The sequence below is a fragment of the Neomonachus schauinslandi genome, chromosome 3, assembly GCF_002201575.2.
Source record: "Neomonachus schauinslandi chromosome 3, ASM220157v2, whole genome shotgun sequence".
Lineage (NCBI taxonomy): Eukaryota > Metazoa > Chordata > Mammalia > Carnivora > Phocidae > Neomonachus > Neomonachus schauinslandi.
The window spans coordinates 94,024,597-94,049,721 of record NC_058405.1 but is presented as its reverse complement, the minus strand read 5'-3'; positions in this window follow the sequence as shown (position 1 = coordinate 94,049,721).

Here is a 25,125-nt window from a genome sequence, read left to right as displayed (position 1 = left end):
CATTATATAATGATAAAGGGGTCAATTCATCAAGAGGATATAACAATGTTGAATATATATGCACCCAACATTGGAGCAGCTAAATATAAAAAGCAAATACAAATAGATCTGAAGTGAGAAACAGACATCGATACAACACAAGTAGGGAAACTTAATGCCCCACTTTCAACAATGGATAGATCATCCAGACAGAAAATCAATAAGGAAATCTTGAACTTGAACTATACTTTAGACCAAATGGACCTAAGTGACATATGCAGAACATTCCATCAATAGCAACAGAATGCACATTCTTCTCAAGCACACATGGAACATTTTCCAGGATAGATCACATGTTAGGTCACAAAACAAGTCTCAGCAAATTTTAAAGTATTGAAATTATACCAAGTATCTTTTCTGGCCAAAATAGTATAAAACTAGAAATCAATAACAGGAAGAAAAACGGAAAATTCACAAATATATGAAAATTAACAACACACTCTTGAACAACCAATGGAGCAAAAGAGAAATTTAAGAAATATATTGAAATAAAGGCAATGGAAACAATACATACCAAAATTTATGGGATACAGCAAAAGTGGTGCTATGAAGTAAGTTTTTTAGGCATAAATGCCTACATTAAGAAAAAAAGAAATATCTGGAGTAAACAATCTAACTTTACACTTCAATGAATTAGAAAAACAAGAATAAACTAAGCCCAAAGTTAGCAGAAGGGGGAAGATAACAAAGATCAGAGCAGGAATAAATGAAATGGAGATCAGAAAAACAACAGAAAAGATCAAAGAAACTAATAATCGTTTGAGGATATAAACAAAACTGACAAACCACTAGCTAGACTTACCAAAAAGAGAGAGACAACTTGATTAAATAAAATTGTAAATTAAAGAAGAGACAGTACAACTAACACCACCATGGAAATAAAAAAGATCATAAGAGGCTACTGTGAACAATTATAAACCAACAAATTGGACAACCTAGAAGAAATGGATGAATTCCTAGAAATATACAGTGATCCTTGAACACAGGTGTGAACTACATGAGTCTGCTTACACATGGGTTTTCTTTATACATACAATAGAGTACTATAACTGTATTTTCTCTTCCTTGTGATTTTCTTAACAACAGTCTCTTTTCCCTAGCCTACTTTATTGTAAGAATACAGTATATAATGCATACAACATACAAAATATGTGTTAATTGACTCTTTATGTCACCAGTAAGGCTTCCGGTCAATAGCAAGCTATTAGTAGTTAACATTTGGGGGAGTCAAAAGTTATACATGGATTTTTTATTGTATGGGGGGGTCAGTGTCCCTAACCCTTGTGTTGTTTAAGGGTCAAATGTACAACCTATCAAGTCTGAATCATGAGGATTAAAACATCTGAACAGACCATTAATAAATAAAGATATTTCATCAGTAATCAAAAACCTCCCAACAAAGAAAAGCCCAGGACCAGATGGTTCCACTTGTGAATTCTACCCAGCTTTTACAGAAGAATTAACACCAATTCTCCTCAACCTCTTCCAGAAAACTGAAGAGGAGGGAACACTCCCAAACTGATTTTACAAGGTTAACATTACCTGATACCAAAGCCAGGAAAGGATACTATAAGAAAACTACAGGCCAATGTCCCTGATGAACATAGATGCAAAAATGCTCAACAAAATATTAACAAACTGAATTCAACAGACAATAAAAGGATCATATGCTATGATCAAGTGGGATTCATCCCTGGAATACAAGAATGGTTCAACATAAGCAAGTCAGTAGATGTGATACACCACATTAATAGAATGAAAGACAAAAATTGTGATTATCTCAATACATGTGGAAAAAAAGCATTTGATACAACTCAACACCCCTTCATGATGAAAACTTTCCACAGACCAGATATAGAAGGAACATGCCTCAACATAATAAAGGCCATATATGATAAACCCACAGCTAGCATTATACTCAACAGTGAGAGATGGAAAGCTTTTCCCCTAAGATCAGAAATAAGACAAGGGTGCCCACTTTGACTACTCCTATTTCACAGAGCACTGGATGTCTCAGTCAAAGCATTTAGTTAAGAAAAAGAAAAGACATCCAGTTGGTAAGGAAGAAGTAAAATAGTCTCTGTTTTCTGATGACATGATCTTATATATAGAAAATCCAAAAGATGCCACCAAAAAAAAACCTTTTAGATCTAATAAATGAATCCTGTAAAGTTTCAGGGTAAAAAATCAACATACAAAAATCAGTTGCATTTCTATACACTAAAATGAACTACCTTAAAAAGAAATAAACAAAATAATCCTGTTCACAATAGCATTAAAAATAATAAAATACTTAGGGATAAATTTAACCAAAAAAAAAGAAACACCTATATACCAAAAACTATAAGACAATGAGGAAATAAGCTGAAGGAGGCACCAAAAAATGGGAAAATATTCCATGTCATGGATCAGAATATTATTAAAATGTCCATACTACCCAAAGCCATCTATAGATTCAATACAGTCTATATTAAAATTCCAATGCTATTTTATACAGAAATAGAAAAAAAATCCTAAAATATGTGTGAAACCACAAAAGACCCCAAATAGCCAAAGCAATCCTGACAAAGAAGAACAAAGCAGGAGACATCACACTTCCTGATTTCAAGCTAAATTATAAAGCTATAGTAATTAAAACAACATGGTACTGGCATAAAAACAGACACGTAGACCAATGAAACAGAATTGAAAATAAAAATAAACCCTCACATATATGGTCAACTCATGTTTGACAAGGGATATAATGCCAAAAGCACAAGCAACAAAAGCAAAAATAAACAAGTGGGAATACACCGAACTAAAAAGCTTCTGCACAAAGTGTAAAGACAACCTACAGAATGGAAAAAAAAATATTTGCAAGCCATATATCTGATAAGGAATAAATATCCAAAATATCTAAAGAACTCATACAACTCAACAGAAAAACACAAAATCATCATCAACATCATCATCATCATCATCATCATCATCATTGGGGAATTCTTTAGCTGACCTTCATCATCATCCTAATTTAAAAATAGGCAAAGGACCTGACCAGACATTTTTCCAAAGAAGATATACAAAAGGTCAACAGGTGTATGGAAAGATGCTCAACATCACTAGTCACTAGGGAAATGCAAATTAAAACCACAGTGAAATATCACCTCATGTCTGTTAGAAAGGCCATCATCAAAAAGACAAGAGATAATAAATGCTGCCACGGGTGCAATGAAAAGGGAACCCTTGTGCATTGCTGGTGAGATTGTAAACTGGTGCAGCCACTATGGAAAACAGTATGGAGATTTCTCAAATATTAAAAATAGAACTACCATATTATCTAGCACCTCCACTGCTCTTCACTTCTTGGAATATATACAAAGGAAATGACAACACTATCTCAAAAAGATATCTGCCCCTCCATGTTCATAGCAGCATTATTTACAGTAGCCAAGACATGGAAACAACCCAAGTGTCCATTGATGGATGAATGGATAAAGAAGTTGTGAGATCGATATACAGCTATAGATATTCCATTGTGCGTGTGTATGTGTGTAATGGAATATTATTCAGCCATTTTAAAAAAGGAAATCCTCCACTTGCAGCAAGGCATCTAGACCTTGAAGGCATTACATTAGGTGAAATAAGGCAGATAGAGAAGAACAAATACTATATAATCTCACCTCTACATGGAATCTAAGAAAAACAGACAAACGAAGGGGGGGGGGGGAAGCCCCACCAGACTCATAGGAAAAGAGATCAGTTTTTTTATCAGAGACATGGGTGGAAGGAGGGGAATTAGAACAAAGTGGTCCAAAGGTACAAACTTCTAGTAATAAGATAAGTAAGTCCTAGGGATGAATGTCCAATATGGTGACCATAACCAATACTACTGTGTGATAGAAAGTAGATCCTAAGAGTTCTCATCACAAGGAGAAATTTTTTTTTCTTATCTTCTTATTGCACCTATATGAGATGGTAGGTTAACTAAACCCATTGTGGTAGTCATTTCACAATGTATGAAAATTAAACCATCATGCTGCACACTTAAGCTTATACAGTGATGTATGTTGACTGTTTCTCAAAACCAGTTTAAGGGAGGAAAGGCAGAAATCTAGATTTTATGTAGTTTCTTAGTTTTTAATTCAGTTTTTAAAATCAAAAAATGTTATGTAAGTGAAACAAATCCCACATGTGGGCCCAAATTGTCTCATGAACTGTTGGTTTTCAACCTTTGATTTAATCCCTGGCTGGAGAGTTTTAGATAAAACTAAACATCCTAACCAAGACAAAACTGGGCTAGCTTGACTGAAAATGTTCCATTCCAGGCAGTTTTCTTGGCCCCTTGGTCAACTGCTGGTCACCCCACTTTCTCAGAGACTTCCTGGGACCCCCACACAGAGATGCAGTGGAAAGAGCATCTGCCTTAGGAAGGAACTGGGGCATGTACCGCAGCAAATTCCCTCGGTGGCCATAGGAAGTTGGAAGCCTTTGGAGATGTCATCCTTCATATTTAGGCAAAGGTTTTCAACAGTAGCTGTACTTTAGAATCACCTAGAGAGCTTTTAAAAAATTACTATTTCCCAGGACCAATTTAATTAGAGTATGTGAGGATGAGGACCTCAGGCTCCAGCAGTTTGTTAAAGGTAATTCTAGCATGCAACCACAGTTGAGAGCTACTCTGTCAAAACTTTGTAGTCCTAGAAATTTCCTTGCTAAAATGCAAAAATTTTGAGCAAAAAAATAGTAATAATAATAGAAATTTTAAAAATAAATAAATAAATAAATAAATAAATAAAATAATTACCAGTCATCAACATCCCTAGGATGAATTAATTTTTGAGATAATTTCAAACCTGCCTCATTAGCTGGGGCAGGCAGAGGACTTCTGAGTAGGAAGGCACTGTCCAAATAAGACCAGGAGTGAGAAGATGGGGGAACTGAGGGGGGCAGCGAGGTGCTGGGTATTAAGGTGGGGTAGGAGGGAGTCACAGGAACATGGTCTTGTCCAAGTTCACATTTGAGGTTAGCTCACCCACAGGCCTGGAAGCTCTGTCTCCCAGGATGAAGGAGGAATTCACCTGCCTACCCATTTTCAACCAGAGGACCAGAGTCAAAAGGCAACACCATTGGGGCACCTGGGTGGCTCAGTTGGTTAAGTGCTTGCCTTCAGCTCAGGTAATGATCTCAGGATCCTGGGATCAAGCCCCGTGTCGGGCTCCCTGCTCAGCGGGGAGCCTGCTTCTCCCTTTCCCTCTGTTGCTCCCCCTGCTTGTGTTCTCTCGAGCTCTCTCTGTCAAATAAATAAATAAAATCTTTAAAAAAAAAAAAAAAGGCAACACCATTATATAGAAACACCATTACATAGGTGGAGAGGAGACCCAGGTGGACAGAGACCCACACATTTGCCTCAAAACAAAGAAAACATTGCCTTACAGGGAATAACACCTCAGCTTCAGATCTATGTGAAGTCAAAAACACAGAGTTGGCATTTGGCTTTCAGCCTCCCTGACTTAAATCAGTAACTGGATGCCCTTGGGCAAGTCATTCAATTTCGCTGGACCTCACTGTTCTTGATAGAAGAATTGGAGGCATTTTCAGGTTCTGGCATTCTGCTGTTCTCAAGAAGGTAATTCTGCTCCAGGGAAATCAGTCTGCCCATTCACCCCTCGGCACACCATCCTCCCTCTGATCAGCCTGTTTGGTTACAAAGGAACAGGCCCGTCAAACCAGTCCTCAACCTTGTCCTTCCAACCTCGTCCTTAGCTCCTGAAACATTGCTATGATAAGCTGTCACCTCCCTTTTAGTCTGGGGTTGTCAGGGGTTTCATTTCAGCTGTGAGAGTTGTAATCACTGTGAAATAGTGATTAAAAATAATGCAAAAAAGGAGCCAGGCCTTCCAGAAACAAGACAAATACAAATATTAGCCAGTGAGAGAGGAGAAATTAGGTCTGTTGCACAGATGCTCTTAACCAAGAGCTGTTAGACTCTCAAGAGAAGCAAAATCTACCTCTGATTTTTTATTTTTTTTTAACCCCCATTGTTTTGCTGCTACAATCAAACTCTGATGCCCCTTCCCTGGTGGGGATGTCCAGTGGGAGAAGCAGGCAGTGTAGACCTGATATGAGGAAGGGAGAGTGAGAAGGGGGGCAGAAGCACCTGCCACCCACAGTTGGGTGGGGACCAGCAGACCGTTGCAAGATTATTTCAGGGGACAATGGGAAAGTTACAGAGCAAGCAGGACCAGATGGCCAAATGAATTGTCAAAGTGAGGAGAGCGTCCTTGGGGGTATAGGAAGCTGATGAACTGAGTGGAGGACTTGGGGTCCCAGGAAGATGAGGGCAAGGGTCTATAGGCGCAACAAACAAGCAGGAGGGTGATATAGACATATGAATGCCGACAGCTGAACTCTGAAGTGCCAAAAGTAGCTTGAGATGTGGAGAGGTCACATCCAATTAAGAGCCCAGATGAAACAGACACTAATGACCAATAGTTCTTGATAAAAGCAAGGAAACTTTTTTTTCTTTAAAATCTTTATTAAATCAAATGAAGCTGGGATCCCATGACGGTGATTTATTGCACTGGGAAAAGTCAGAACAACCAAATGACACATTTTCTTTTACTCCTGGCAAGTAATTAGCCTCTGTATTGCTAAAGGGCCTGTCAGCAGCCCTGTCAAGGAGAAAGAAAACCCAGCTACTTAGGAAGTGCCAGATTTCTTGCATTCCTCATTTTCTCCTTTGCCCTTAAAGGCATGGTCTTTTCCTTCTGGTCTTTGGTCTCTTCACAAAGACAAGAGAGGACAGATTGGATGTGGCATGATGGCAGTAGCCCACGACAAGATTGGAACTGGTGTGTTGGAGGGGAAAAAAAGGGCACATCCCCACCCACAGGCAAATTCTGCATAATAATCACTGGTAAGGTGTGCCATAAATCACCTCTGTTGATCCTATAGCCACCCTGAAAGGTTCGCTCTTGTTTACAGGGGAAAAAACACACACTTGCAGTGATTAAGTAACTCACCCAAGGCCAGGCCTGAGGGTCAGGATTTGAACCTAGCTCCGCCTGCCTCTCCCTTCCGTAGCAGGTGCCTCAAAGTAGACGGAGTAAGGTGGCCTCCACACCATGCCGGGAATAGAACAGATGTTTCCTAAATGTGAGATTTCTCCCTCCCTGTCTTTTCAGTGAAGACAATTGCTCGAAAACCGTATGTATTAAAGATTGAACACAACTGTGGTTTGAAGAGGGGGGCAATTTTGCCCCCCAGAGGACATTTGACAATGGAGACATCTTGGTTTTTCAAAACGGAGGTGGGAAAATGTGACTGCCATCTAGTGGGTAGAGCTGGGGATGGGCTCCATATGCCACAGCGCACACAAGACAGGCCCCCACGAGTAATTAATTATATGATGCAAAATGTCAATAGTGCCAAGGATGAGAAACCCTGGAATAGATGAAGTAAATGTATGGTAGTATAAAAGTCATGACAACGGGGAGCCTCGGTGGCCCCGTCGTTAAGCGTCTGCCTTCAGCTCAAGTCACGATCTCAGGGTCCTGGAATCAAGCCCGGCGTCCGGCTCTCTGCTCAGCAGGGAGTCTTCTTCTCCCTCTCTCTGCTCATGCTCCCTCTCTGTCTCTCTCAAATAAATAAATAAAATCTTTTAAAAAATTAAAAAAATAAATAAAAGTCATGACAAATATCCCTATAGTGGCTATTATTTTTTTCAACAGCATAAGCACATGTAGCTAAAGTCATTTTCTTCCTCTTGTATGCCCTGATGCGGACGTTCCTCTCACTGTCTAAATGAAAACAAATGCCCAGAGAGATCCAGCGGTTCATGTGGGGTCAAAGCATCTGGAAAGAAGTTGAGTCCACGGAGCTTGCCTGTGCTAACCACACCCCTGAATCCCCCTCTCACTCCTGATATTACCAGGCTCCTACTCAGTTACTCCCTTCTCCCTAGCCCCACCTTGATGGATTTTGTAAAAAAACAAAACAAAACAAAACAAAACCCCTCAGATTCCGTTGTGCTAGAACCCTGGAGGCACATATATGATATTTGGGAGGTAGAGGGAGGCAGGCATTTTCTTCCAGACCCCGAGTCATAGAGAAGTGGGGTTTTTCTGCAGCAGCAAGCCTCGAGCTGTCAGCAGCTTCGTGGTGAGGAGGTGACAGGGCCTGGATGGCAGCAGGGCCACTAGCAGGTAGAGCTACTGCCCCGCCCTTACTGGGGCAGAGGCAGATGTTGCCCCATGGAGCTGGTGCAGCCACCTTGAATCGGGAGCTGCTCCTGGATGCCAGCCGAAAGCCACGCCTCCAGCCTTTGCAACAGTTATGTCAGTTCCTCATGCCCTCTATGAAATCCCTTTTAAACAGCTAGTGCAGTTTCTATTTCTGCAACAGACCCCAGATCCGTGCACTCGGCCTTGACCTAAAACCCGTCAGATCCTGACAGCGAGCACCTGTGTTCTGTGAGCACGTGGACAGAACTGTGGTTCTTCATGTGGTTCCCCGCCCTACAGCACCAGCTGCATCACCCGGGAGCTTGTTAGAAATGCAGAGTCTCAGGCCCCATCCCAGACCTTCCGGATCAAGCTCTGGGAGTGGGGCCCAATGATCTGTATTCTAACAAGCCCTCCAGGTGATTCTGATGCATGTTAAAGTTTGAGAACCAGTAGAGTGAAGGAAATTTACACACACACACACACAAAAACAACAACAAAGGAAAGAAACTTTGTACATAAATATTTTTCCTCTGCTTGCTAGACCTAGTGTATGCTCCTCTTTTCGTGCAGTCACACTTCATATGCCTCTGATCACAAAGAGCATAGCTGACCTTGACTGAATACCTCTCCCCTCACTGCAGCTGGGGTGGGAGTGGGGTGAGCTCAGGCGCTCACTCCAGAAGAATCTGAAGCAGATCACACACACAAGGACTCTATTCCCTGCAATCACCTCGGATGGAGCAGAAGGGTGGACCCACAAGTTACGTGCTGGAAGGGATGCCAGGTCAAGCCTGAAGGTCACATCCACAATGGGCAATCACAACCTCTGGATGAACCATAGGAGCGGAGGCCTGGAACCAGATGACCCAGCGAAGTACAGACTGGGTTTCAACAAGCATAGGTGAACAGCACGTGGCTTGGTAGCTTTCTGGAAGCAAAGCACCATGTTATTCAACTACTTTTATCATGTGCCCTGGCCCTGGGCTCTGTGAGGCAAGAGAGAAAATATCAAAGCAAGATGGACGTCGTCCTTGACCCCAAGAGCTCAGATACTACCGGCAGGGGTCCTGACAACTTAAACAAGTAAAAAGTATAAAAGGGCAAGTGCTGAGCTGCAGGTTTCACAATATGTAGCATTATGGCATCTGGAAGAAAGAATTTGCTAAACAAGTGCCTGGCTGTGCAGGGACAGGGAGGAGAGAGTGGCCAACTCTCTCAAGAAAACACTGCTCGGGGCGCCTGGGTGGCTCAGTCGGTTAAGTGTCTGCCTTCGGCTCAGGTCATGATCCCGGGGTCCTGGGATGGAGTCCCACATCCGGCTCCTTGCTCAGCAGGAAGCCTTCTTCTCCCTCTCCCTCTGCCTGCCTGCCGCTCCCCCTGCTTGTGCTCTCTCTCTCTATCTCTTTGTGTCAAATAAAAATAAATAAAATCTTAAAAAAAAAAAAAAGAAAAGAAAACACTGCTCAATTGCTCAATTCACCACTTCCGGCTCCGCGTGTGCTCCCCGTCAACCCTTCTTCTATACTTACCACTGTGGATCCCCCCAGGGATTTCCTCCAGGCGACAGGTTGTCAACCTGATGTTTAATTCCGTATGAGCTTTAAAATAGTAAAACTCCATCTTTCTAAACAGAATCTGCAATGCAGATTTCCCTTCTCCCGTTTGTCTAAATTGGTTAAGTCTGATTACATTACAAGTATACCTAGGCAACTCCCACTTCATGTCAGAATTCCTGAAAATTAGACTTCTGGCGTTAAAACACTAAGAGGAAATCAACCCGAGCCCCCAATCAATTTACTAAGATATATTAAAAATTATGAGGTTTTGTTGTTAAATGCTCAAGACATTCTGGATGACTCGTCAATTGCCGTGGGGCTAACTGGAGGTTGCTGAACGTGTATGTGGTTACCACTCACCCCTCCATTGATATTTGGTGTGTTTCGCAAAACATCCACATGGGCTTCTACTACCTGGACTGGAATACATTACACCTTGAGACTTAGCGCATAACTTTGTCTAACAATTGTATTGTACTGAGACCCCGGAGGACATGAATATAAAATTTTCTTATAAATATTGGCCAGAATCATTTTACTGAGGAATATGTAGGTTATATGAGTTTGAGTATTAAAAATCAAGAGGTGGACCTATGAGAACATGTTAACTGGGATGATATTAGTGGGATATGCCATACACACACCTCCCGCCCCCCCCACACACACACACACTTGTTCTTTCCTACCTCATCATGTGACTTCCATGACTCTCTGCACTACTCATTCTGTGGACTCCCCTCCGGCAAACACTCCCTGCCACACGACACCTGATCTCTGCCCAGCAGGCTGACCCTTCAGACTGCATCACCCAGGTTCCTTGCCCAGTGGCTTCTGACTGGGTCTAGCCAATAGATGGCCCAGAAAAAGATGGGAGAGTAGGAACAAAGAAAGGAAGGTTTGAGTAGGTATTTCCTGCTTTCCCACTTGGCCACAGTCTTGGCGATGGCTGTTTCTCTAAAGCCACGGTGCTTTGGGTGACCTCCCCTCTAGGTTACAGCGCTCCTATAACTCTGTAACTGTCCCCTGCACTTCCCTCTTCAGGCCTGGGGTGGTGGCAGTAATAGCCTCCCACTATCACTTGTCCTTGAGTCTGTCACCATTTTATGTCATTCCCCTTAATCTTGCCCACTCACCCATAAAGTCCTGCCATGGTGCTCTCTTCAATTAAACCCTGGACCTGTGCTCTATATTTCCTATTAGGAATCTGAATGAGACTCCTCCTTGCCACTTCATTACATTCCCTGTATGGGCAAATTAAACAATATCACTTTTATATATTTTAGCTATTTTTTTCCAGGCACAGAGATCCAGAGAAAAGGTTGAGAGGCTTATAGGGATGTTTAGCAATGCAAGACTTGAATACTCAAATCCTTAGTTGGTGTAATAATGCTAATAGTAGTAGTAAGTGCTTGTAAGAACAATGGCAATAGCTAAAATGTTAGTGCCTACTATGTGCAAAGACCTATGCCAGGCACTTTACATTTATTATCTCATTAAATTCACACAGCCTACACAGGATTTTTCACTGTTTGTAGATAAGGAAATTGAATTATAAGTAAAAGACACATAACCCATAAGTGGCAAAAGCAGGATGTGGCCCCAAGTCTGATAAAAAGTCATCAATCTAAAAAAAAAAAAAAAAAAATCTAGGGATGCCTGGGTGGCTCAGTTAAGTGCCTGCCTTCAGCTCAGGTCATGACCCCAGGGTCCTGGGATCAAGTCCCACATTGGGGTCCCTGCTCAGCGGTGAGCCTGCTTCTCCCTCTGCCTGCCGCTCCCCCTGCTTGTGTGCTCTCTCTCTCTCTCTCTGACAAATAAAAATTTTTTAAAAATCTGAAAGAAAAGTCATTAATCTTTCTTTCCATTATACGTCTTATTTATATGTCTATAATAGACAGAACTCTTTCTGTTGTAAGTGGCAGGAACCAACAACTCATAAAGTTGACAGCCTATATAACCCAGGAGGTTCTCAATGTACTGTAAAAGCTCTCAGAATCAAAACAAGAGCTTACCAACCCGGGTTTGAAAAGCTCGAGCCCGACCATCTAATCCCCCTCCAGCTCCGCTCTCAATTCAATGTCCAAGGAAATTGAATAGAACTCAGGTACCCCCAGGACCCTATCTGTCTCTTTTCTTCACTTGTCTCTGAGACTAGCTTTCTCCTCTCTGATGGGCTCTTCCATGAGACTGGATATATGAGATGAAAAATCTGGCACCAGCCAAGCAAATATAGAGCTCATAATACATTAAATTAGTCAGCATCTCACAGACTCACCTTTCTAATTTGCCACAAGACAAGAAAGGGCTTTTCTCCAGTTATTCAAGTTCAAAAAAAAAAAAAAAACCAAAAAACCACAGGGATGGTCTTTGATTGGCCAAGAATGAGTCACATGTCCAACTCTTAGAAAAATGAGTACAGCCAGAGAGATAATCAAACATGACCACCCCTGTGTGTGGGAGAGAACTGATGCTTTGATTGGCAGCTTAAGTAACATAAGAATGAGAGGACACCAAGCCAGAGGAAGGGAAAGGGACACTGGGCAAACAACCACAATAGACAAACATTATGAAGTCCTCACAAGTTACCTTTGTTAATGCATTTCTCACCTTGGAAGTTTAAAACTTAGACAGGACTTGATCCCTTGTAGCCTTTAATTCTCTACTTTTTCTGAGCACTGTATGAGATGAAAGATCAGGTACCAGCAAACTGGGCCAGGAGATGTAATGATTAGACCATTAACATTCTCAGACCTTGAACTCCCAGTGGATAAGTCTCCCAGGATGGCATGTGACCAAGCAGACCAGGGTAATTGAATTCAGTCTAGGCACAGGGAAGCATGTGGAGAACGGCAGCCCCTAGAAATCCAGTCCAGAGGTGAACTGAGTAGTATAATGAGAATATAATGCCAACAACAACAATAGTAGATAATAACAGTTGGCTCTTACCATGTACCAGAACCTATTCTAAGTGCTCTGTGTATATAAACTAAGTAAATCTCCATAGCAACCCTACAAGGTAGGGACTACAGTCTCATCCCCAGAGTGGGTTTCAGTAATGTGCCCAAAGTGATCCAAATCCAGGCAGTCATGCTCCAGAACTCATACCTTTAAGTACCACACCACACCTTATAGTGGGAAATCATCTGGAACTACTACAGCAAACCTGAACTTGCCTAATCATTGGATTGTCATTGTAATTAAGAAAAAGCAAAAGAAAAGCCACCTCCCATCTTCCATGTATACTCACAGATGTCCCGTTGCTAACAAACCAATGTCAGGTGATGGATTTCTTAAACAGGACACTCAAAGGACACATCATGAGAATATCAGCTGATTAATTTGACTACATCAAAATTTAACACTTGTCCATAACAAAAGGCATCAGAAACAAAATTCAAAGATAAGTTACAGACCAGGAGAAGCCTTGGTAGTGCTCAAAACCAACAAAGGATTAAAACCCTAAATATAAAAAAAAAAAAAAAAAACCTCCTAGAAATTAATAACCCAAGGGAAAAACAAACAAAAGCAATGAAAAGGTGTTTTCGGAAGAGGAAACCCAGTGAGTCAATAAGCATATGAAAAGACTGTCTGCTTTATGAGTAGTCAGGAAAATAGAATAAAACACCAGTGAGAAACAGTTCACACCCATCCAACTGGCAATAAAGTTCAAGACTCACAAGGCCTGGTCACTGCAAGGAGGCAGAGAGGTGGGAGCCTCATATCCTGATGCGGGCAGGGGGTGGGTGCACGGCAGAACAAACACAACCTCTTTGGAGAACAATTTGACAATACCTGCTATGGTTAAAGTGTCCACACACTTACACCCAGCAATCCCACACACAGTTACAGGTCTTCAAATCACTCACACGGCTGCCCAAGGAGACATCCACAAGAATGTATGTGGCAGGGGGTTTGTAATCATGAGACATTTCAAACAACTGTACTTTGCAAACCACAGGGCAGTCATCAATTAATCATGGCATATTCCTATAATGCAAGATTCCACAGCAGTTCAGAGGAAGAAAGGGAAGTGATAATGCATCAAAATAGATAGAAAGTGTAGTATTAAATGAAAAATGGAGTTACACCACCATGTGAAGAGTTTAATGCCAATGGCGTACATTTTAATTTCCATACAATACATACAGTGCAAAATGTAACGTACAGACAGCATTTAAATACCATCTAAAATATGAGTTTATATTTCTATGAACATATAATTGGATTTTTCACTGAATTAATATAATATTTAAGCTTGAAGTTTATGCAGTATATAATTTTATATAATTGTGTGTAATATGTATAGATTATATTTATATTAAATATAAAATTTAATTCACATCCAGGATGAAGTCATGTCTTTTAAGTTTATAACATTTTATGTGCATATGAATATGTAGTAAGAATGTGAAGTACACATACAAGTTATAAACATTGCTGTTGTACTCACCTCTGGGAGAAGGTTGGATCTGGGAGGGCTATAGAAGAAACTTTAATTACACTTATATAATGTTTTATTTCTTAAAGGACAAATAAATCGGGGGAGAGGGTACATGAGTGTTATATTTCTATTTCTATTATTTCTTTAATTTTGAAATTTTTATGTAACAAAAATTTATACTAATGCCTCCAGGTTTCACTCTTTTGAGAGAAGTGAACGCTGGGTTGACCCTCCGAGGGTGGTGAGTGGGTCGTGTCCGTACCCAGCGAGACAGGTCAGCACTTGCTGGATGAGAGCCCTGTGGACCGGCCTGGTCAGAGATGGAAAGAAGGCTTTCGGAACATTCTCAAACACAACTCCCAAAAGAGACTCAGGGCTCTGGGAAGCCAGGAAATTTCAAAGCAACCAATGCAGAGAAGATCTTTCTGAATAATGGGAGATAATCCAAAATCCATTTCAATTTAGCTTAAGAAAATATGTCCATGTGTTCATGGTAAGGCAGGGATATCTGATGTTCTGAGAAGTCACACTGCAGTCAGATTCTGAAGTTGAGAGCTGGTTCAAGGAAGAGTTTACCAGCCGGGCAGCTCCCTGTCCTCCCACTGGGCAACCTCCCCTGTGCGAGGTTGAGCTGGAGACCTTCAGCTCCGTCTCTCAGGCAGAGGCACACGGGGCTCCTTTTCGACTTGGTTCATGGATCCTTGGGCAAGTCATTTTCTTCTCTGAGCTTCTATTTCCATGTGTGAAACACATGCATGTGTGCCTATGTGTGTGTGTGTGTGTGTGTGTGTACACACAACCTATCTCCAGACCTGCTCTCTCTCTGTTTCATACAATTATATTAGGATCTCCCCATATAGCTCTTGCCAATAACATTAATAAAGGCATTAAAATGACCTAAATAATGGGGGCTGAGGGGTTGGGGGCAGGGGTCATCCAAAAGCTTCCATCCATCATAATTACCTGGAGAAGGGTCAGTGGAACCTCTTCAAGCTTCCTACTCCCTAGGCAACTTGTTTAATCTCTCTCTGTCTCAATTACCTCTTGAGTAAAAACAGAATAATATCACCTACCTTTTATCATTGAAGGGAGGAAAAAAAGAGATAATGTATGTGAAATCATATGTAGAACTTCTAAAATAGTAAGTATTGAGTAAATGAGAGTGTCTGTATATTTATGTCTGCATATGAGTGTTTATCCACATGCATTCGTGTTGGCAGATGGGTATTTATCTCTATGTGTTAATACCCATTTCTCCAAGCAGTCTTGAATCTGCCTGCCAGTATCCAGGGAAAGAAAACAATGATAAGATTTACCAAGTGAAGTTTCCCAGGCTGCCTTTCTGACTCGAGGGGAGTGAGTACTGGGGCATGGTTTTCAGTTTTCACAGCAGAACAGTTTCAATACCCCACCATCACAGTGCCTGGGGATACATCTTTGTCAGAGTTCTTCTGATTGGCCTTTTTAATTGTGTGGGCCTCCCCTGTTAGGTTTATAAGATGTTCATGGGTAGCGTGTTTGGAATTGAAAAAAAAAAAAAAAAACAGGAGACAAGACTCCCTCTCAATTTCTTTTCTTTGTATCCTCTTGACAACCGATATATATCCCAGGGGCATACCTCTGACTTCATTGGTCCTTGAGATCCTGTGAGCCATGCCTCAGATCCCAGACCCCAGGCCCTCTTTAGCCTCCATTTTTTTGACCCCCGTGTCCATTGTCAACTCAACAATTTTCACTCATCTACCCAAAGTTTTCACTTTTACTCCTTAGCCTAAAGTAAATAAAAGTCTTAGTCCAAAGTTGAGCTGTACAATAAATGAAACCTTTAAAATTTTTCTATAGCTCAACTTTATTCCTAAATTTGCTATTCCTAAAATGGAATAGCAAATCAATTTCCATGAGCTGAGAGTAACCTCTTAGAGGGAGTATTCTATCTGGTTAACCCTCAGTCTGTAGGATCAGGTGGATGCTGAGTCATATCTTATCCCACCTACTCGGGTATATGGGAAACTGTTGCCTCCAGGCTGGGCTGGTTCCAGGAAACCCTGAATTTCCATGTAAGACCCTTCTGATCAAACACACCACACCCCTGCCTCTTCTCTGGGTCTTACCTCCTTACAGAGGATCCACGAGAAGGAAGCAGCATGGGTTCTTTCTCCTCTTGGAGAGTCTATCTTGGGTTCTGCATTGACCATCACCTCCCAAAACTATTTTAGAGACCTACCATCTTCCCAATTCTCATCACCTCCTTCCCTACTCTCTTTCCTCAGTCTAGGATATCATTTTCCAGTCTCAATATTTGGAAAATACCAGGGAGAAAAAAGTTGATCACTATTCTAAACATTTTATCTCACCATAAATGTCATATGTGTGCCCAGGTCCCAATATAAATGAAAGTGGAAGAAACAACATTACTAATTCCTTTTATCATACACATGACCTGAGTTCCAACTGGGTCCTAGGCACCCCGCTAGGCACTGGAGATACAGAGATGAATAGGACAAGGCCTCTGTTCTCTAGGCACTCCCAATCTAGTGGGGGAGAAAACCAGAAAAACAAATAATTGCAATGCAATATCTAAGCGCAATGAAGATGTACTCATCAAACAAGAGGGAGAGCTCAATTCACTGGTGGGTAGGCATGGTGTCTCAGTCAGTTTGGCTGCTGTAACAAAGTACCACGTAGACTGGGTGGCTTATAAACAACAGAAATTTATTTTTTATGGTTCAGAAGTCTAGAAGTCCAAGATCATAGTGTCAGCATGGGCAGGTCCTGGTGAAGACCCTCCTCCAGGTTTTCCTTATATCCTCCTCTGGTGAAGAACAGACAAAACTCTCTGCAGTCCCTTTTATAAGGTCACTAATTCCATTCAGAAGGACTCCACCCTCATGACCTCATTATCTCCCAAAGGTCCCACCTCCAAATACCACCCCTTAGGATTTCAACATAGGAATTGTGGAGACATACAAACATGCAGTCCATTGCAGATGGTGAGAGTGATTCAGAAAGTCTTTCCAGAATGGATGCTAAAAGGCCCACCTAACCAAAAGTACCCCTCCTTCTCCTTCCTGCAGGCACCATTAACCACACTCATAAAATTTCAATGCCATTTTCCCCCTGGGATTGGTACTTAGGCAAGTCTTAAAAATAAACTCTTAGAGGTGTTAAGGTATTATGTTATCGGGAAAGAGTAACACATTAGCCTACAAATATACTAGGAGGATTTATTTATGATTAATTATTAATATGACCCATCTTCACCTACTAGCAACTGAGAGTTTGAAGGAGGGCCAGCTCATAATTGAAGGGAAAACAAAAGGATGGCTTATACACCGGCACTGTCTTGGCTTCCCTGGAAGTAGGGCCTGAGTCAAGGATTCCTATTCAAGTGGTTTCTGAAAGAGTGCTCTCAGGAGAAGGAGAACAGGGGAAGCAGGATAGGCCAAGGGAGCAAGCTAAGCAAGATGGTGATCTCAGCCACATATGAGCTTTGGTCTCATTCAGAATTGGTCCCACCTCGAGACAAGAAGGAACAGAGGAAGGGATAGTGCAGGGCCACCTGATTGAGGAGGCTCCCACTGGCAGGGAGCTGTCATCAGCCACCCCTCCGAGGGGGGACTGCGCCCGACCCTCAAGCAAATGTGGGTAGGCACCAAGTGTATCCACTACAGGCCAGGGTCCTGGCATTCCCAGGGCACTCGATGGAAGGCTTGGAAGACAAAAAAGAGAATGTGTCTGGAAAAGGAAAGGGAACTCTTCATAACGCTGCTAGTGTGTGTGTGTGTGTGTGTGTGTGTGTATGAGCATGCACGCGAGTATGTGCATACATGCACACAAATGTGATGACTCTCCCATCAACCTGAGAGAATCCTAAGAATAGTTCCTAATGAACTCTCTATTTCCCCTCTGGCATCTCCCTGAGAGAAGGGAGTATTTCTCCCACCTTGTTCTGCGCCTGCCCAATGCTCAGCCTTGAAAGGCTTTAGAATCTAGCAGTGGGAGGCATCGCAAAACCCTGATCTTCCTTCTCTCAACTGTGACTGCAAGACCCCAACTCCTGGTTCTCCAGGTCATGAAGGGCTGTCAACAGTCTCTGCATCCACTACTAGCCCCTGACAGCCATTTCCCCTTGATTCTCTAGAAATGCCGGTACTACCTGGAACATGACATTTACACGAAGCTGCAAATATGGTCAGGGGTGAGATGTTGCCAACCCTCACCTCCAGATGGCCCTCTGTTTTCTCCTCAGCGGAGCCAACCTTAGGTTGCTGCTGAGAAACGAATCAGACAGCCCAGCTCTCAGCCGGAAACTATCACTGCCATGCTGGGAAATTGCCTTTGACCTTAGTCAGGCATGGGGGGCGTGGTGCGGGGAAGAAGCCAAAGCAAATGTGGATGTTGGCTCTTCAGAATTCTCAGCGACTAATGGATGTGCAAATGAAACCCCCCAAAAAATCTTTATATATATTTTTAGGAATCATGGTTCATAAAGTATGCCCCACCTGTCCTGGGATTCTTGGAGACAGACCAAAATCTTTCCTTCTAAAATAAAATATTAGCCATTTTCCCAATTCAAATAAATTGCCAGATTCAAATAAACTAGATTAACAGATAAATATTTTTCTATTTATATCTCCTTTCCATTATATTTTCTTAAACCTTGCTTGCCTGGTTGTTTGCTGGTAAATTCTCCTATGCAACAAAACACATAAAGCAGCTATCAACTAGCTATTAATAGAAAACTTCAGGAAAAGCCAGTTGCATTTGGTTCATGCTTACTGGATGTGTGATCATGGTCCTGGTTTTACATTCCAGACAGAGAATACTAGCCCTACTATGCTCTAGGCTTCAGGACACTGGGCAGTTGAATATTCTCATGTGTAATTTAGATATAATAACCCCTATTTTACAAACAAATGCATGAACAGGTCGATAAATTGAGGCACAAAAAGTTTCAAGTTAACAAAATATTTGCACAAAAATTAATTAAATATTTACACACCAAAAGAATTTATTGTGATGAGCGCATACCACAAAGAGTCCTGAAGTAGATTTGAGGTCAGCTAAGGCAACCCTGAGGAAGTGGTATGTGAGACCAGTTCTGAAGGAGGAGGCACTGGGACAAGGGAACACAGAAAATCACTTCAGCAAACCCCGTGCTGACCAGTGCAATTGCTTTGGAAAAGAGCCTGGAAGTTCCTCAAAAGATTAAACATAGAGTTACCACGTGACCCAGCAATTCCACTCCCAAGAATGCACCCAGGAGAAATGAGAACATATGTTCACGCTAAACTTGTGCAAAAACGTTTATGCGACATCACTTAGAAGAGTCAAAAAATGGGAACAACCCAAATGTCCATCAGCTGATGATTGGATGAACAAAATGCACTTTATCCTTACAGTGGAAATAAGTATTCGGCAATAAACAGGATTGAAGAACTGACCCAGGCTACAACAGGAATGAACCTTGCAAACAGTATGCTAAGTAAAAGAAGCAAATCGCAAAAGAGGACATACTGTATGTTTCTGCATATATGAATTGTCCAAAATGGACAAATCCAGAGAGACAGAATATAGATTAGTGATAGAGGGAGACAAACCGTAAGAGACTCTTAATCATAGGAAACAAAGTGAGGGTTGCTGGAGGGGAGGGGGAGACGGGGGATGGGGTAACTGGGTGATGGGCATTAAGGAGGACATGGGATGTAATGAGCACTGGGTGTTATACGCAACTGATGAATCACTAAATTCTACCTATGAAACTAATAATACACTATATGCTAATTAATTGAATTTAAATAAAATAAAAAAGAAAATAGATTAGTGGTAACCAGGGCTAAGGGAGGGGAGAAACGGGGACTGACTGCCAGGAGTGTGGGATGTGGAGGGAAAGATGAGAATGCTCTAAATTGATTTTGGTGATGGTTGTGCGAGTCTGTGAGTATACAATGAATTGTACACTTTAAGTGGTTGAAATGATGAGTGGCTTCAACTCCATCTGGGACTGACAGAGAATTGCCCAGTTGGAAAAGTGGAGGTGAACTCAGGGCTCGGGTTGGATAAAAGAACTTCATGACTTCAGAGTCTTTCACAGCTGGGTCAGGTTAGAGGTTCTAGTTCGCTTCCTGCTCAGTGGGTAGACGGCAGACAGAAACACGCTGTCCCAAATGGAGAACTGTGTCAGCTGAGCTCCACACTGAGCTACTGAACCACAGGCTTTAAGCAAAGCCTCTTTCCAGAAGACAATTTTATAAAGCTAGTAAGAAATTCTAGAAAGAGGAGGAGAGACAAGGAGAGAGAAAAATGTGAGCAAAAGTCGTGAACAGAGACAATCCCAGCCCAACACCACGAAGGCTTTCTGGAAAACTTTACTTCTCCCACATACATTCCACCCAGGGCTGCTTTTATTCTTTTATTCCTGGTTTCTCTCTCTCTTCTTCCTTTTTTTTTTTTGTCTTTCTATTTTCAAAGTCAGAAGAAATTCACCCTCTCAATGTCTTCCCCGGAGTGTTAGCATTTGCTGGCATTTGCCATGCCCCTGGGACTGGAGGGCAATACACCCTCAAGTGGCTTCAAGGTGTGGGGGAACATAAAAGTAATCCCCTATCAGGGCCGAGCACTGTTACACACAGAGGAAGAGGTGGTAGCCTGGGGCTCCGAGCAAACTTGAAGAAAGGTCCAAGTGCTGGCCAGCCCTGTTTTTCTGCTGATAGTTTATCACTTCCTGAAATCTCTACCATTAGAGTCAATTTGGGTGTTAAAGTACCCTTAAACTCAATGAAAAAGAACTCACGCCTTGCGTTTCACTCCTCACGCTGTCTGCAAACACAGAGCAGTCGTGATGACTTATATTCAAATCCCTGACCACACTACTTTCCTTAATATTCTCTGCTGTCGCTGTTAGCACCGCAACTACATTAACGAAATTGAGCAGTCCAAATGCAACACCTTGCCCACCCCCCAAATAAAAATACCAATCACTCTGTTCATATTAAGTAATGATTTGCAATGTCCTTCTCCCTTCTCCTGCTCACAACTCTGCCAACGGCATTTCTTAATGCAAACAGTAAAGACTGAATTACAAACGTGATCCAATTTTGCTCTGCATAATTAGTGGATTAGACATCAGAGAAAATCCACTTATTTTCATAGCTCATCCAACTTCCCACCTCCAGCTCCCCACCTCCCCCACCACACCGCACTCAGAAGTAAAGGCGCCAGAAGCACAAAGTGAGAAAGGACTTTATTCCTAAAGCACAATTACAGCGATCAAATTCATTTTTAAATGACTCCCAAGTATGATCTTTTCTCAACTGGATTTTTTTTTTCCTAAGTAAACAAAGCTGGGGATCTGAACTAGAAGTGCCTGAGTCAGAAGTATGTCATTGAAGGCTATAATTATTATTATTATTTTTTTTTTTTTTGCAAGAGATTTTGGAACAAACTGTCCGTAGCTGAAAAACACCAAGCCACTCGGGTTTGGCTTGGCTTGGCTTATGGAATCAGATGGCTTGGGTTTACTTCTTGGCTCTGTCAGTGGTATAATTCATTTTATTATCTCTACAATGGGCATGGTGGTGAGTGTTAAATGGGATAATATCTATAAAGTTCTTGGAACAATGTTTGGGACATAGCACATCTTCCAAACGATTTGCATGATTTTTCTATGCCTAGAGCCCAGCTGGAGAGAACTGGCATCCCCAGCCTATCTTCTCAGTCCACCCATACATGGGGTGGAGAGCAGGGAGCAGCTCTGTGACAGAGCTCGGAGCCCCACCCAGTGCAGCTTGGAAGGTTCACGAATATGTGGTCCATCCACCCAGAACAGATACAGATTGCCACAGGTGGATGCCCAAAATGGCTCTCTTCAGTATGGCAAAGGCTTTGCTGACAAAACAAATGGAAGATACTCTGTCGCTGCCCACAGGGTAGGGGCAGAAGTGGGGGCAGGGAAGGGGGAAGAGCAAGGAGGGGAAACAGGACTTCTCGCATTTTCTCCTGTATCTCTTCCCTCTCAAATGTCTACACCAGCCACCTGAGGAGTAAATCAAAATGCTGACTTCTGAGTTGACGAGCACTCCTCCTGCCAAAAAGCAACCCCAGTTGGGTAGCACTCATGTTACCTTAGCGTCGTAAGTATGATTGCAGCCATAGAAGTGCGTGAGGTGCATTTCCCATCTCATGCTCAAGACAGCTCTCTGAGGAAAGTGTTAGTATTACTCGTGTTTTACAAACGAGGAAACTGAGGTCTAGAGACAAGTAATGCCTGAGGGCGCACCTCTTTTTACGGACAGAATGGCAGCTGTAAATCCAAAGCTGTTGACTCCAGAGCACATAATCTGCCCCGCAAGGCCCTGTTTCCTTGCAGCTTCCTAGAGGTTGGATGGGCATCAAGACCAGGATTTGGAAAGTTGGAATGGACCGAGCGAGGGGTAGTACTTCTATCAGCTCTAGCAGGAAGGGCCAGAGTGTCCTGGGATAAAGCATAGAAAGACTTTCCCAAGTGACACAGAGAGGCTTTCTTCTCAGTAAACACAAGGATCTCCTTCAAAAATGCTGTCCCTAGATGTCACCTCTCAGCTCAAACCTGCCCCTTTTCTGCCGATACAGGCACAAAGCACGTTTGCATTCATTCAGTGTGTTCTTGTTGGCTTCAATATATAGTGGGTGCTCAGAAAACAGGTGATGTAGTAAGTTTCCAGAATAGAATTTCTTCTGTGTAATCCTTCCTAACAAATGTTCATTGCATTGGGGCACCTGGGTGGCTCAGCCCGTTGAGTGTCCTACTCTTGATTTCGACTCAGGTCATGATCTCTGGGTCATGGGATCGAGCCCTGAGTTGGGCTCCGTGCTCAGCAGGGAGTCTGCTTGAGTTTCTCTCCCTCTCCCTCTGCCCCTCCTCCTGCTTGAGCGCTCTCTCTCTCTCAAATAAATAAATAAATCTTACTTAAAAAAATTTTTTAGATGTTCATTGCCTTCACAAGACACCATGCTCAGTGATACAGGGATAGGAAGTTCTAAGACATCATCTCCGACCCCAAAAAGCTTGCAATCTAGTGAGGTCCCATGGCTGGATATTTTGTTTGTTTGTTTTTTCATGCTATCACTTTGGTTGTTGATGTCCTACCTGTCTTTAAGGGGTAGCTCCCAGGATGCAGAATGGAGCCAGGAGCCTTGACACTTTTGCTGGCCACCACTGAGGGCCACCTCCTCCGTCTGATCTTAGGAACCTTCCCATCCCTGCAGAATACATCTTCCTTGGATCCCACAGTCTCTACCTTCCTTAGACTGGTTTCATTTGCACTTCAGCCAGGCAAGAGTTTTTCCCAGAACTCCGAGATGAGACCTTGTCAACAGGGCGACTCAAGGGCATGGAATCTTGACACCTTTGGTCCATCTGTTACATTCACCCATCTACCTCACTCCTGGAGAAATGCAGCTAATGAGGAAGAATTACTCAGAGGCATCGGCTATCTGGTAGGTTTGAAGGAAACTGCCTGTTTCCCCTTTTATAGCGAAGAAAAAAATTAACAAAGACTTGTCCAAACACACTCAGTTCTGTGAAGAACATTATCATTCCAACAAATAAACAAAAAGAATATTTGACTGAATCTTTCAAATTGATTCAGAATCCTTTAGATGGAGGCTGGGAACCTTTTTTCTGTAAAGACCAGATAGTAAATGTTTTAGGCTTTGTGGGCCAAAGAGACCTCATCACAAGTACACCTTGTGCCGTGTGGGAGGAAAGCAGCCACAGATAATATACGAATGAATGAGCTTGGCTGTGTTGCAATAAAACTTTATTTATAGACACTGAAATTTGATAATGTGATCATTTTCATGTAACACCAAATATCTTTCAGTTTTTCTGCCAAATGCCATGATTTCGCTCATATGTGAAATTTAAGACACAAAATGAGCAAAAAAGGAAAAAAGAGAAAGAGACAAACCAAAAAACAGATTCTTAACTCTAGAGAACAAACTGCTGGTTACCTGAGGGGATGTGGGGAGGATGGGGGAAATAGGTGAAGGGGATTAAGAGTACACTTATCATGATGAGCACTGAGCAATGTAGAGAATTATTGAATCACTGGGGCGCCTGGGTGGCTCAGTTGGTTGGGCGACTGCCTTTGGCTCGGGTCATGGTCCTGGAGTCCCAGGATCGAGTCCCGCATTGGGCTCCCTGCTCCGCGGAGAATCTGCTTCTCCCTCTGGCCCTCCTCCATCTCGTGCTCTGTCTCTCATTCTCTCTCTCTCAAATGAATTAAAAAAAAAAAAATCTTAAAAAAAAAAGAATTTTTTAATCACTATGTTGTACACCTGAAACTAACATAACACCGTAGGTTAACTATACTGGAATTAAAATTAAAAACTTAATTCAAAAAAAAAAAAAAACCACAACCATTTTAAAAATGTAAGAAGTCATTCTTAGCTTGCAGGGCTGCACACAAACGGGCAGGGGACAGGATTTTGTCCGTGGTCCTTTGCTTGCCAACCCTGACTGAGACCCTGGGGGCCTTCAAAAAATCTCAGGAAATCTCTTGTCCGACCCCCGTATTTGTGGCTGAGCGTCAGAGCCATAGAGGGAAAGTGACTTGTCCAGGACCAGCTGGGCCTCTCAGATCCAGACAAGAAGCTCAACAGAAAGAGTATGGCTGGAAACATCAGGCACGTACTGGCTTGAAAACGTAAAAATCACTTTTTTTTCAACTGCTGTTTGCTACATTCAGTGTCAGAGATGACGGCAGCTCAACAGATTCTTCCCACCCCCCCGGGTTTTTTTCGTTTACTCTGTCATTTTCTAACTTGGGCTTGAGAGAGCTGTGTTTAAAAATCCTTAGAAGTTGGGCGCCTGGGTGGCTCTGTTGGTTAAGCGACTGCCTTC